The sequence below is a fragment of the Helianthus annuus genome, chromosome 2 (genome assembly GCF_002127325.2).
Source record: "Helianthus annuus cultivar XRQ/B chromosome 2, HanXRQr2.0-SUNRISE, whole genome shotgun sequence".
In the NCBI taxonomy this organism is placed as follows: Eukaryota; Viridiplantae; Streptophyta; class Magnoliopsida; order Asterales; family Asteraceae; genus Helianthus; species Helianthus annuus.
In genome coordinates, this window is record NC_035434.2 from 112,083,681 (window position 1) to 112,099,389 (window position 15,709).

The window sequence follows — 15,709 nt, forward strand, 5'->3', positions numbered from 1 at the left end:
GAGGAAGAGTGATATTTATACAAGTGTAGGTGACCTATTTTAGGTAAAAAGACTAATAATTAGCTCATTACCCCTTTAGAAATAAAAGACAATCTAGCCTAAATTGCCGCCCTTAAATCAAGCTAAGTTTCCATATCCTTTGCAACGTCTATCTCTGATTAAGCTCATGCTATAATTGTGAAGACGCGTCCCTTGATTATGATGCTAAGAGCGTATCCTGCTAGATGTTCCTGTAAAATAATGTTGTATTAAACGAAGGTATCTGTTAGCATGAGGATCCTTTAATGGTCCATGATCCTGATCCTGAAGTCCCGCTGAGGATCACTGTCTGCCAAAGAAACAAGGATCACTGGTTAGGATCACGCATAAGGATCACGTATGATAAAAATCCAGCCCTAACAATTGCCCCCAAAATATAAGGAGTTTATTGTAAATAAACGAGTTATATTTTGCTTTGATCTTATCTGCAACGAATGAGTCGGATAACTAGCCGTTAATATCGAACTAGCCGTTGCAACCCTTACGTCATAGATGTGACAATCCCTGCAAATCATGATTATAAATAGGAGATAGGGTTAGGATCACTCTGCATTTAAATTCGAGATATCTTCCCTTTATAATCGCTACCGAAGATCGATCAGGTACTCTCTTTTCTTCTCTTTTCATTCTTCTTTCTCTTGCTCTGTTTTATCTGCTCCCCTGTTTTTATTCTGCTGTGAGGATGTTGCTCCGAAACTCTCCCCATAAGGATCACGAGAAGAGCAGTCCCCTGAAAAGCCAAGGGATCATTAAGAACTCTCCTACGGAGAGATGTTGCTTTACCGATGCTCATGTAGATAGGATTCGTCATTGCTTTCCGGCGGATGCTGTTTTCAAATCCTTCACATCCACTGCTTTGAGTGACTTTGTTTCAGACGTCTGGGTGGCTTTTCCTGCTACTCCGTTTACCATAGGATATTCGTATCCTTTTCCGGCCTTCACCCAATCTTTCTTTTCTTTGACCGGCATATCTTATATCCAAGCTATGCCGATGATCTGGAGGGTCTTGTATACCTTCGAGAGGATCATCGAGCTGGAGGGGATTGATTTGGGGATGGCAGAGCTAGCCGCACTTTATGATCTTACCACGTTTGGTTCTCATCGATATTTGCTGAAACGGAAGGCCGGGGAGGATCACCCTGTTTTGAAGGTTACTAAGAATGACACGAACTGGAAGCGTCGCTTTTTCTTTGTTAGAAGGGATACCATCCCAGATGGGAAGGATCTGCCCAAGGAATGGGCCACTCATGGTAGGGTAGAGGATCCTGGAAGGATCACTATCAGACTTGTCTCATATGATGAGGATTACTAACGTCTTTTTTATCTTTTGTGCAGCTATATCCATTGCTCATCTTAAGTTAACCCCTGCCGCAAGAGAAAGAGTTTTAGCCTTTAAAAAGCTTGATCCTGAGGTTAGAAGTTTCCAAGTCACCGTCCAAGATTCACAAGAAGTATCCTCCGCATCTGCCACTATGTCAAGTAAGTATCCTTATAAAAAGTAAGTTATATGCTGGATTGTTTAATTAGTAAGGGAACTTATCTTGTTTTGATTGTGTAGGTGTTGGGAAGTCTGCCAAATCTGCCAAGTCTGCCTCCAAGTTTGGGATAGATGAACTTGCCAACGTCAAGTCTTCACGAAAGAAGGCTTCTGTTGCCAGTCCCTCTGCTTCGGCTCCTAAAGCACCTGTTAGAGGTAAGGGGAAGAAGAGGAAGACTTCTGAGGATCTCCAAGGATTTCCCCTGATCCGCCAACAGTTCCTTGACTATGTCAATGAGGTAAGGATCATTGCCCCTGTTGGTTATCCTTTTCGAATATCCTGCTTGTATATTCTGCCTGTATATCCTGCTTGTATATTCTGCCTGTATATCCTGCTTTTTTGAGGATCACCTGATCCTGAACTTACCTTTTTTCTCTTTTGCAGAAACTTGCTGAGATTGAGACCTACCTTGGCCACGTCGAGGATCAGGAGAGCCAAATCGCCGACCTCCAACAAATGGGCGTGTTAAAGGATCTCAAGATAGCCGATCTTGGGAAGGAGCTCCGGGCTACAAAGGATGAGGCTGCTCAAAGGCTAATTGACATGGATGGAGAGAAGCAGGAGATCATCCAATATGCCAAGGTCTCTGCGCAACTACTATGTACAAGATACAACTACAAATGGCTGCGGAGGCTCAGGATCCTGCCTTTGACAAGAGCTCATGGGACGTGGAGGGTTGGAAGGCAAGATTGGCAGAGCTGGAGGATGAGGACGAAGCAGAGGAGATCCCAATGCTGGAGGGCGGTGATGCTGACAAGGATCAGGGTGGAGAAGCTGGTGGTGATGGAGCAGCAAAGGTGTGAGCTGCTGGATTGGGCGATGATGGATATTTCGAGACTAGGCCGGAGCCCAATTTTTTTGAGTTTGGTAGTGGTTTGAGACAATTATGGTTTGTAATCTTTGAACAATAGTTTTTAGGGTAAAGGATCCTGGATCTTTCGAACAATAGGAAGGATTACAAAAGGTGGAGGGATCCTCTGTTTGGGGGATGAAGCCTTTGTGATCCTGCCGCTTTTACTTTCCTGTACCTGCTAAGACCGCATAGACAATGGACACCCTTTGCCAACCCATGTGGACGGGCCACGTTTTGCTGGTAGAAATGTGGGTTGGCAATTTTGACAACTTTTGAAGGGTTAATCCTTTCGTTAATAAATAAAATCTTAAACTTTTGTCGCTTATCTTGTGTTATTATCTTTTTTATTTTCAATTGTTTTGACACATGTTTGTTTGAGTAAGAAAAGTTGAGCAAATTATGTTTAAGAAATTTAGGATATGATCCTGGATCAAATATCCTATAATCGAAAATTTTCAAGGTAGTTTATTTAAGGATCATAGGTTCAGTTGTCAAGGTCTAAAGGTTATTCAAATGAATAATGAAATTGAAAATAGTTAGGGATCATACCTGAGGATCCAAGTTAGGATCCTAACCTTTAATCGGGATAACCATAAGTAAAACTTTAATGGATAATAAGGATTAAGGATCCTTAATTGTTTAACTTCGAAAACCTGAAAAATGGAATATAACTTGGGACTAAGCCAATATAAAAGATAAGTTAGTAACTGGGGACAAGCCCAAAGGATAACTGGGGACAAGCCCATAGGATCACTGAGGATGATCCCAAAGGATCACTGGGGACAAGCCCAAAGGATAACTGGGGACAAGCCCAAAGGATCGTATGTAAACTGGAGTATGGCCCTTACTGGCGACTATCCAAACTTAGTGACATGAAAATGTCAAAACCTTAACTAACGTGAAAACGTTAGAAACCTTAGGAACGGATGTATGGTACGTCTACCATTATACGGAGGATCCTGGGTATAGCCAGTACGATGAGGTTGTCAGCCCCGGAAGTGGGTACTGGTCCCAAAGACGTGAACTATATCAGGATCATCGTGCGCTGCTGGCGGAAACTGGGGATAATCCCAAGGATAACTGGGGACAAGCCCAAGGATCTGCGTTGCTTTTGATGATTTTTGATGATATGCTGTGGATACCTGAACTATCATAACTCAAATGGTTCGTGAGAAGAGGATGAAGGATACATGATCCTTATCCTTTGGTAAAAAGTAAGGAAACGTAAATGTTTTAAGATAAGGATATTACCAGAGTAAGGATCACTGACATCACTGGGATCCTTCGAGGATACTTCAGTGTAAGGATCACATGCTTGAAGGATCATGTTCACATAAAGTATCTCTTTAAGTGAACAGCATTCCAGGCTCTTGGTAACAAGTTTCCTTCCATAGTTAGCAATCTGTATGCCCCCTTTCCTGCTTCAGCTTCAATCAAGTAAGGGCCTTCCCACTTTGGTGCTAATTTCCCGTCAGCAGGATTAATAGTGTTTTGGAATGTTTTTCTCAACACCATATCTCTGACTTGGAACTTCCTTATCCTAACATTTTTGTTGTAAGCACCAGCCATTCTTTGTTGGTAGCTTGCCATCCTTATCCTAGCCAGATCCCTGATTTCCTCAATAGTATCCAAATCCTGAGCCAGGATTGCAGCATTTTCTTCAGGATCACGAACACTTGCTCTAGCAGTTGGGATCACCATCTCCGTTGGGATCACTGCTTCTGCCCCAAATACTAAAGAAAAAGGTGTTTGACCAGTGGCATTCTTGGGAGTTGTTCTATCAGCCCATAGCACATAAGGTAACTCCTCTGCCCATTTTCCCTTTTTGGATCCTAGCTTCTTCTTCAGATTGTTGATGATGATTTTGTTGGATGATTCTGCTTGCCCATTGGCCTGTGGATGAACTGGTGTTGATGTTATCATTTTGATTCCCCAACTGTCACAAAAGTTAGTAGTTCTGCTTCCAATGAATTGGGAACCATTATCACATACAATTTCAGAGGGAATGCCAAATCTAGTTATAATGTTTCTTTTGATAAAGGATATAACTTCTTTTTCTCTGACTTGAGCAAAAGCTTCAGCCTCTATCCACTTAGAGAAGTAGTCAGTCATGGCAAGCATAAATACTTTTCCACCAGGTGCTTTAGGGAGCTTGCCAACTATATCCATTCCCCATCTCATGAATGGCCAAGAGGATGGTATGGGGTGTAGCAATTCAGCTGGTTGATGAAGGATATTGCTGTGTCTTTGACAAGGATCACATTTCCTAGCATATTCTACAGCATCCCTTTTCATGGTTGGCCAGTAGTATCCTGTTCTAAGGATCCTTGAGAATAATGCCATGCCCCCAGTGTGGTTTCCACAATCTCCTTCATGGAAGTCTCTTAACACTTCTTCGATTTCAGGATCCTCAATACATCTTAAATATGGTCCTGCAAGGGATCGTTTATATAGCACATTATTTAAGATTGTAAATTGGGATACCTTAATCCTGAAAGCTCTAGGATTTTCTCCCATCGGAATCTCCCCGTGTTGCAAGTATTTCACGATTGGTGAGACCCATGATCCTGCATAAGATTGAGCTTCTTCATTAGGGATTACTGCAGTATCCTCTTCTATTTCCATGGCCACTTGATTTTCAATAGCAGGAGCCAGGATATGGATGATAGGGATACTTAAGTCTTCTGGAATTTTTAAGGATGATCCTAAGTTGGCCAATGCATCAGCTTCCGTGTTATCCTCCCTTGGTACCTGTGTTAAGCTGAAAGAAACAAAAAGAGTGCCAATTCTTTGACTATCTCTAAATATTTGGTTAGTTTTTCACCTTTAACAGCATAGGATCCATTAAAGTGATTGCTGATCAATAATGAGTCTACATATACTCTAAGATATTTTACCCCCATATCCTTAGCAATTTGTAAGCCAGCAATTAAGGCTTCATATTCAACCTCATTATTAGTTGCTTGGAACTCACAGGCTATGGAGTGGGGTATTATGTCCCCCTGTGGCGATTTTAGTAGTATCCCGAGCCCTGTACCCTTGACATTTGAGGATCCATCAGTGTGTAGTATCCAAGGATCCTTGGTCTCATCCAGCTGTTGGACCTCCAATTCTGCTTCTTTTTGTAGATCACTACTGAAATCAGCCACAAAGTCAGCTAGTGCTTGGGATTTAATGGCTGTTCTTGGTTCATATCTTATATCATGGGCACTAAGCTTTACTGCCCACTTAGCCATTCTTCCTGACATCTCTGGTTTCCTGAGGACATTCTTAATTGGAAAGTTAGTTCTAACAACAATAGTATGGGTTTCAAAATAATGCCTTAGCTTAGTTGATGCCATGATTAATGCAAGAATAAGTTTTTCGAGGTGTGAGTACCTGGATTCGGCATCAAGTAAACTCTTACTTACATAGTAGATAGGATATTGTGTACCTTCGTGATCCTTAACAAGGACAGCACTTACAGCGGTTGAGGATACCGCCAAATATAAGGATAATACATCTCCTTTTTCGGGCTTTGATAATGCTGGTGCTGAGGACATATATTCTTTAAGGGCTTGTAAAGCATTCTCATGTTTCTCAGTCCATTCAAACTTCTTGTTCTTCCTTAGGATATCGTAAAATTCTTTACATTTTTCTGAGGATTTTGATATGAACCTGTTCAGAGCTGCTATCCTGCCTGTTAGCCTTTGCACATCCTTAGCATTGGTAGGGGACTTGATGTTTACTAGTGCTTTAATTTGCTCCGGACTTGCCTCAATGCCCCTCTGAGTTACCATATATCCTAGGAATTTTCCTGCCTTAACACCAAAGTGGCACTTTGAAGGATTAAGCTTCATGTTATAATTATCAAGGATATCAAATGCTTCCTCCAAATCCCTTAGGTGATCCTCAGCTTTCTTTGATTTGACTACCATATCATCTATGTATACTTCCATAGTTTGTCCAATTTGATCTTTGAACATCATATTCACCAGCCTTTGATATGTTGCACCTGCATTTCTTAATCCAAAGGGCATGGCAATATAACAATACAAACCTGTTGGGGTCATAAAGGCTGTATCCTCTTGGTCAGATGGTTCCATCTGAATTTGTTGGAATCCAGATGATGCATCCATAAAGGTTAACAGTTCATGCCCCGCTGTTGCATCCACCATGGAGTCAATGTGGGGTAATGGGAAAGGATCCTTGGGACATGCCTTATTTAAATCAGTGAAATCGACACATACCCTCCACTTTCCGTTTTTCTTTTGGACAACGACCACATTGGCTAACCATTTTGGATATTTTACCTCTCTGATCATACCTGCTCGAAGTAGTCTCTCTACTTCTTCTTGGATAATGGCATTCCTTTCCGGTGCAAACTTCCTCCTTTTTTGATGGATTGGTTTGATAGACCTGTCAATGCCAAGTTTGTGAGTAATAATATCCTTAGATATACCTGTCATATCTTCATGTTTCCAAGCAAAGGTAGATTTTCTTCTTTTGAGGAAGGATATTAAGTCTTCTTTCATCTTGCCGAGGATCCCTGATCCGATATAGATTTTTGATTCAGGATCACTAGGATCCAAGAGGATTTCGTCCACATCTTGTTCTCTTGCCTCCAAGACATTCCTCGGAGGATACTGTAATTGCTATTGCTCCCTTGGCTTCGAGGTTGGCTTCATGGATGAGGTATAACAATCCTTAGCCTCCTGCTGATCACTGTCGATCTTGATTATCCCCCATGGGCTAGGGAGCTTCACACATTGATGGTAGGTGGATGGGACTGCTTTCATATCATGTATCCAAGGCCTGCCAAGGATAACATTGCAACAAGATAAACAGTCAATAACACAAAATTTCTGATAATTATGTAATCCTTCCACGTAGATTGGGAGTTTGATGTCCCCCAGAGTTTTCTTCGTTTCTCCACTGAATCCTACAAGCACGGAGGATCTTGGTGTGATGTCTGATTCTGGGATTCCCATTTTCTTCAGAACATCAAGCTGGATAATGTTCACTGAGCTTCCTCCATCGATAAGGATCCTGCGGACAAAATGGTTAGAGATAAAGAGAGTAATAACCAAACTATCATGATGAGGATCCTGAATGTTAATGCGATCATCCTCATCAAACGTTATCATCTTCCCCTCTGAGACACTTGATGTTCTAATAGGTCTTTCTCCATTATCCATTTTTGATTCCTTTGCATGTCTTTTGGCTGCTGAGAAGGATGTACCACAGATGTCTGATCCTCCGGAAATAAAGTTGATCACTTGTGCATTTGCCGGAGGTGCTGGAGCCTTTTCAGGGATCCTTTCAGGATCCTGAGTCCTTTGCTTTTTTCTTCCCAACAATTCTTTTAGGTGCCCCTTGCTTAACAGATATCCAATCTCTTTTCTTAAAGCTATGCATTCTTCAGTTAGATGCCCGAAATCCTCATGGTATGCACACCATTTTGATTTGTCTTTAGTCCCGGATGGTTTATCGTTCTTCCTGGGCCATCTAGCTTTTTCACCTAGATTCTGCATTGCAAGGATCAGTTCATGATTATCAACGGAAAAACAATATTCTGAGATTGGAGGATAATCTTCATCATCCTCTTCTTGGTCAACAGCATGCACATTCTGGTTGTCGTTTCTATGGTAGGATTTGATCTTATTGCTCTTGAAGGAGGATCCATGCTTCTCCTGTTTTGAGGATCCTACTTGTCTCTCCTTGATCCTTTTGTCATCCTCTAGCCGGATGAACCTGAGTGCCCGAGTTCTTACTTCATCTAGATTCCTGCATGGTGTCATAACAAGATCATCATAGAATAGTGAATCCTTAAGCAGTCCCATTTTGAAGGCTTCAACAGCCGTAGCCATATCCAAGTTAGGAATGTCCAAGGATTCTTTACTAAATTTAGTTATATAATCCCTTAATGATTCATTATGTCCTTGAGTTACCCTATATAAATCACTGGTTAATCTTTCAAATTTTCTACTACAAGAGAATTGGTTATTGAATAAATTAACTAAATTAGCAAATGAAGTAATAGAGTAAGGGGGAAGACTTAGCAGCCACTTAAGAGCTGATCCAGTAAGAGTGGATCCAAATCCTTTACATAGGCATGCTTCCTTCAACTTTTCTGGGATAGGATTGATCTCCATCCTCTCCCTGTATTGTGCTATGTGCTCCTCTGGATCCGTCGTACCATCATACAGCTTCATAGTAGGGATATGGAATCTTTTGGGTACCTCTGCATCACAAATTGGTGGTGCAAAGCGAGATACCTTGTGGCTTCCATCTGCAATCTCCGGGATAGGCTTGACTACCCCTGGAACACTTGAGATCATATCTTTTAGTTTCTGTAATTCCCTGGCCATAGCATGATTGACACCTGTATCCTGCATGAATCCATGGTTAGTGGTAGGATAATTATTTAAAGTGTTACCTCCCATTGGGTTCAAGTTAGTGAATCCATATTGCTGGGATTCGGGGATAACGGAGGGACCAGTGGAAGCAATGGTCTGCATTGGAATGAAGTCCCCTTGACGGACATCTAGACTTCCTGTTTGCAAACTTTTTAAGGATCCTGGCATCTGGGAGGATCCTGGTATCTGGTAGGATCCTGGTATCTGGGATGATCCTGGAACGAAGGAGGATCCTTGAACCTGGAATGATCCTGGAGCAAAGGAGGATCCTTGACCCTGGGATGATCCTGGAACAAAGTAGGATCCTTGAAACTGCTGTGCTCCCGGATAGGCTCCCGAATTCATGAAGGATCCCATATGCTGGGGATAGGATCCTGCCGGCTGAAAGTGTGAGCCTGATGCCTGAGTCATTGCTGTCGAACCGAGGTGCAATCCTCTTGATTCTCCCATAATTTGCACGTCTGGAATTCCCGATGGCTGAGAAGTGATCATTGGAGTATCAAGGCTCAAGGATTTGGGCATCAGTGGGGAATGATCCTCTGCCGTTCTCTTTTGTCTTTTGAGATCTCCAATTTCCCTGAGGATCCTATCATTAGTTTCATCCTGCCGCTGCATACGATCCTTCATCTGCAAAATCAAAGTAAATACATCACTAGTACTGGGAATATAAGAATTTATAGCAGAAGAAGATGGAGGTTTAGAGTTAGTGGGAGTTGGTCTCTTCTCAGCATTCTTCTGGGATCCTGCCGGTGGAGGAGGCAGAGTGTTCTGAGACGAGGTGACTGCAGACATCGCCGTGGACATGTTTTTCAATGATGAAGCCATGTAATTCTTCGAAATGATTTTGAACAAAAGGTTTTCTTATGAATGAAGCACCAATTGCCCCACGGTGGGCGCCAAACTGTTTTGGTCAAAAATCACACAAGGATAATGTAACCAAACTTTATGTAAACGGGGTATGATGCTTGGTTAATTACAAAAGTAAAGGATCACTTTTATCAGAAATATGCAAAGACACAATGATTTATACGAGGAAAAAGCCCTTGATCAATGTATGATCTCCGGCATAAAAAACCTCGGGTGATGGCAACTACCGATCACCAACTTCAATATAAGAAAAATATAGTTACAACTTCGGATGATAATGAGCTGAGTACAAGGATCACTATAGTTTCGAGTGTCTAAGCGTGTGAGAATTGTGTTGTGTGTTCTTCCGAATGAGGAAGAGTGATATTTATACAAGTGTAGGTGACCTATTTTAGGTAAAAAGACTAATAATCAGCTCATTACCCCTTTAGAAATAAAAGACAATCTAGCCTAAATTGCCGCCCTTAAATCAAGCTAAGTTTCCATATCCTTTGCAACGTCTATCTCTGATTAAGCTCATGCTATAATTGTGAAGACGCGTCCCTTGATTATGATGCTAAGAGCGTATCCTGCTAGATGTTCCTGCAAAATAATGTTGTATTAAACGAAGGTATCTGTTAGCATGAGGATCCTTTAATGGTCCATGATCCTGATCCTGAAGTCCCGCTGAGGATCACTGTCTGCCAAAGAAACAAGGATCACTGGTTAGGATCACGCATAAGGATCACGTATGATAAAAATCCAGCCCTAACAATAAGGATAACACATCTCCTTTTTCTGGCTTCATCAATGCTGGAGCTGAGGACATGTATTCTTTCAGGGCTTGTAAAGCATTCTCATGCTTTTCAGTCCACTCAAATTTCTTGTTCTTTCTTAGGATATCATAGAATTCTTTACACCTTTCTGAGGATTTGGATATAAATCTGTTTAGAGCTGCTATCCTGCCTGTTAGCCTTTGCACATCCTTAGCGTTGGCAGGGGATTTGATATTCACCAATGCTTTGATTTGTTCCGGGCTTGCTTCAATGCCCCTCTGAGTTACCATATATCCTAAGAATTTGCCTGCTTTAACACCGAAGTGACATTTTGAAGGATTAAGCTTCATATTATAATTATCAAGGATATCAAATGCTTCCTCCAAGTCCCTTAGGTGATCCTCAGCCTTCTTGGATTTCACAACCATATCGTCTATGTATACTTCCATAGTTTGTCCAATTTGATCTTTGAACATCATGTTCACCAGCCTTTGATATGTTGCACCTGCATTTCTTAATCCAAAAGGCATGACAATATAACAATATAAACCGGTTGGGGTCATAAAAGCTGTATCCTCTTGGTCAGATGGCTCCATCTGAATTTGTTGGAATCCAGATGATGCATCCATAAAGGTTAACAGTTCATGCCCCGCTGTTGCATCCACCATGGAGTCAATGTGGGGTAATGGGAAAGGATCCTTGGGACATGCCTTATTCAATCAGTGAAATCGACACATACCCTCCACTTTCCGTTTTTCTTTTGAACAACGACCACATTGGCTAGCCATTTTGGATACTTTACATCTCTAATCATACCTGCTCGAAGTAATCTTTCTACCTCTTCCTGGATAATGGCATTTCTTTCCGGTGCAAACTTCCTCCTTTTTTGATGGATTGGTTTGATTGACCTGTCAATGCCAAGTTTATGAGTTATAATATCCTTAGATATACCTGTCATATCCTTATGTTTCCATGCAAAGGTAGACTTTCTTCTTTTGAGGAAGGATACTAGGTCTTCTTTCATCTTGCCAAGGATCCCTGATCCTATATAGATTTTTGATTCAGGATCATCAGGATCCAAAAGGATTTCGTCCACATCCTGTTCTCTCGCCTCCAAGACATTCCTTGGAGGATACTGTAATTGCTATTGCTCCCTTGGCTTCGAGGCTGGTTTCATTGACGAGGTGTAACAATCCTTAGCCTCCTGCTGATCACTGTCGATCTTGATTATTCCCCATGGGCTAGGGAGCTTCACACATTGATGGTAGGTGGATGGGACTGCCTTCATATCATGTATCCAGGGTCTGCCAAGGATAACATTACAACAAGACAAACAGTCAATAACACAAAATTTTTGATAATTATGTAATCCTTCCAGATAAATTGGGAGTTTGATGTCCCCCAGGGTTTTCTTAGTTTCGCCACTGAATCCCACAAGTACGGAGGATCATGGTGTGATATCTAATTCAGGGATACCCATCTTCTTTAGAACATCAAGCTGGATAATATTTATTGAGCTTCCTCCGTCAATAAGGATCCTGCGGACAAAATGGTTAGAGATAAAGAGAGTGATGACTAGACTATCATGATGAGGATCCTGGATGTTAATGCGATCATCCTCATCAAAGGTTATCGCTTTTCCTTCCGAGACACTTGATGTTCGAATAGGCCTTTCTCCGTTATCCATTTTAGCTTCCTTTGCATGCCTTTTAGCTGCTGAGAAGGATGTACCACAGATGTCTGATCCTCCAGAAATAAAGTTAATCACTTGGGCATCTGCCGGAGGAGCTGGAGCTTTCTCAGGGATCCTTTCAGGATCCTGAGTCCTTTGCTTTTTTCTTCCCAACAACTCTTTTAGATGCCCCTTGCTTAGCAGATATCCAATTTCCTTTCTTAATGCGATACATTCTTTAGTTAAATGCCCAAAATCCTCGTGGTATGCACACCACTTCGATTTGTCTTTAGTTCCAGTTGGTTTGTCGTTTTTTCTGGGCCATCTAGCTTTTTCTCCTAGATTCTGCATTGCAAGGATTAGTTTATGATTATCAATGGAAAAACAATATTCAGAAATCGGAGGATAATCCTCATCATCCTCTTCTTGGTCAACGGCATGCACGTTCTGGTTGTCATTCCTATTGTAGGATTTGAATCTGTTGCTTTTGAAAGAGGATCCTTGCTTTTCTTGCTTTGAGGATCCTGCTTGTCTCTCCTGGATCCTCTTGTCATCCTCTAGCCGGATGAACCTGAGTGCCCGAGTTCTTACTTCATCTAGGTTCCTGCATGGTGTCATAACAAGATCGTCATAGAACAATGAATCCTTAAGCAATCCCATCTTGAAGGCCTCAACAGCTGTGGCCATATCCAAGTTAGGAATGTCCAAGGATTCTTTACTAAACTTGGTTATGTAATCCCTTAATGATTCATTATGACCCTGAGTTACCCTATATAAATCACTAGTCAATCTTTCAAATTTTCTACTACAAGAGAATTGATTATTTAATAAGTTAACTAAATTAGCAAATGAAGTAATAGAGTAAGGGGGAAGACTTAGCAGCCATTTAAGAGCTGATCCAGTAAGAGTGGATCCAAATCCTTTGCATAAGCATGCTTCCTTTAACTTTTCTGGAATTGGATTGATCTCCATCCTCTCCCTGTATTGTGCTATGTGTTCCTCGGGATCCGTTGTACCATCATACAGCTTCATAGTAGGGATATGGAACCTTTTGGGTATCTCAGCATCACAAATTGGTGGTGCAAAACGAGATACCTTATGGCTTCCATCTGCAATCTCCGGGATAGGTTTGACTACCCCCGGAACACTTGATATCATATCCTTCAGTTTTTGTAGTTCTCTGGCCATAGCATGATTGATACCTGTATCCTGCATGAATCCATGGTTAGTGGTAAGAGAGTTATTAAAAGTGTTACCTCCCATCGGGTTCAAGTTAGGAACATTGGATGTGAATCCATATTGCTGGGATTCTGGAATGATGGATGGACCAATGGAAGCAATGGTCTGCATTGGAATAAAATCTCCTTGATGGACATCTGGACTTCCTGTTTGCAAATTCTTCAAGGATCCTGGTATCTGAAGGGATCCGTGAACATGGGATGATCCTGGGACGAAGGAGGATCCTTGAACCTGGGATGATCCTGGAACAAAGGAGGATCCTTGAACCTGGGATGATCCTGGAACGAAGGAGGATCCTTGAACCTGGGATGATCCTGGGACAAAGGAGGATCCTAAGCTCATGAAGGATCCCAAATGCTGGGTGTAGGATCCCGCCGGTTGGAAATATGATCCTGATGCCTATGTCATTGTTGCTGGGCCGAAATGCACTCCTCTTGATCCACCCACATATTGAATGTCTGGGACCTCTGATGGCTGAGAAGTAATCATTGGAGTATCAAAATTCAAAGATTTGGGCATTAGTGGGGAATGATCCTCTGCCGTTTTCTTTTGCCTTTTGAGATCTCCGATTTCTCTGAGGATCCTGTCATTAGTTTCATCCTGCTGCTGCATACGATCCCTCATCTACAAAATCAAAGTAAATATATCACTAGTACTGGGAACAGAAGAAGTTAGAGCAGAAGATGATGGTTTAGAGGAGATAGGAGTTGGTCTCGTCTCAGCATTTTTCTGAGATCCAGCTTGTGGTGGAGGCAAAGGTGGAATGCCAGTAGATGAATTGACTGCCGACATCGCTGTGGAGGTATTCTTCAATGACGAAGGCATGCTACACTCCGGAATGATCACCAACAGAAAAACTTTTTTATGAATGAAGCACCAATTGCCCCACGGTGGGCGCCAAATGTTTTGGTCAAAAATCACACAAGGATAATGCAACCAAACTCTTATGTAAACGGGGAATGATGCTTGGTATGTTGAACAAAGTAAAGGATCACTTTGATGTAAAATACGCAAATGACACAAGGATTTATACGAGGAAAAAGCCCTTGATCAATGAATGATCTCCGGCATAAAAAACCTCGGGTGATGGCAACTACCGATCACCAAGCTTCAATATATCAAACAATATTTTTACAACTTCGGATGGTAACGAGCCAAGTACAAGGATTACTATAGTATCGTGTGTCTAAGCGTGTGAGAAATGTGTTGTGTCTTCCGAATGTGGAAGAGAGCTATTTATACAAGTGTGAGTGGCCCTATTTTAGGTAAATAAACTAACTATTAGCTCGTTACCCCTTTAGGAATAAAAGTAAATCTAGCCTAAATTACTGCCCTTAAATTATGCTGAGTTTCCATATCGTCCACAACGTTCATCTCTGATTAAGCATATGCCAAAGTTGTAAAGACGAGTCCCTTGTTTACGTTGCTAAGAGCGGATCCTGCCAGACATTCCTGCAAGATAACATTAAATCCAATGAAAACAACTGTTAGTATGAGGATCCCTGTGATGGTCCGTGATCCTGATCCTGGAACTCTTCTGAGGATCACTATCTGCCAAAGAAATAAGGATCACTGGTTAGGATCATATTTAAGGATCATAAGTTATAAATTTCCAGCCCTAACAGTAGGGATATGGAATCTTTTGGGTATCTCAGCAACACAAATTGGTGGTGCAAAACGAGATACCTTATGGCTTCCATCTGCAATCTCCGGGAAAGGTTTGACTACCCCTGGAACACTTGATATCATATCCTTCAGTTTTTGTAGTTCTCTAGCCATAGCATGATTGATACCTGTATCCTGCATGAATCCATGGTTAGTGGTAAGAGAATTATTAAAAGTGTTACCTCCCATCGGGTTCAAGTTACGAACATTGGATGTGAATCCATATTGCCGGGATTCTGGGATGATTGATAGACCAGTGGAAGCAATGGACTGCATCGGAATAAAATCTCCTTGATGGACATCTGGACTTCCTGTTTGCAAATTCTTCAAGGATCCTGGCATCTGAAGGGATCCCTGAATATGGAATGATCCTGGAACTAAGGAGGATCCTTGAACCTGGGATAATCCTGGAACGAAGGAGGATCCTTGAACCTGGGATAATCCTGGAACGAAGGAGGATCCTGAGTTCATGAAGGATCCCATATGCTGAGTATAGGATCCTGCCGGTTGGAAATATGATCCTGATGCCTGAGTCACTACTGCTGGGCCGCAATGCACTCCTCTTGATCCACACATGTGTTGAACGTCTGGGACCTCTGATGGCTGAGAAGTAATCATCGGAGTATCAAAATTCAAAGATTTGGGCATTAGTGGGGAATGATCCTCTGTCGTTTTCTTTTGCC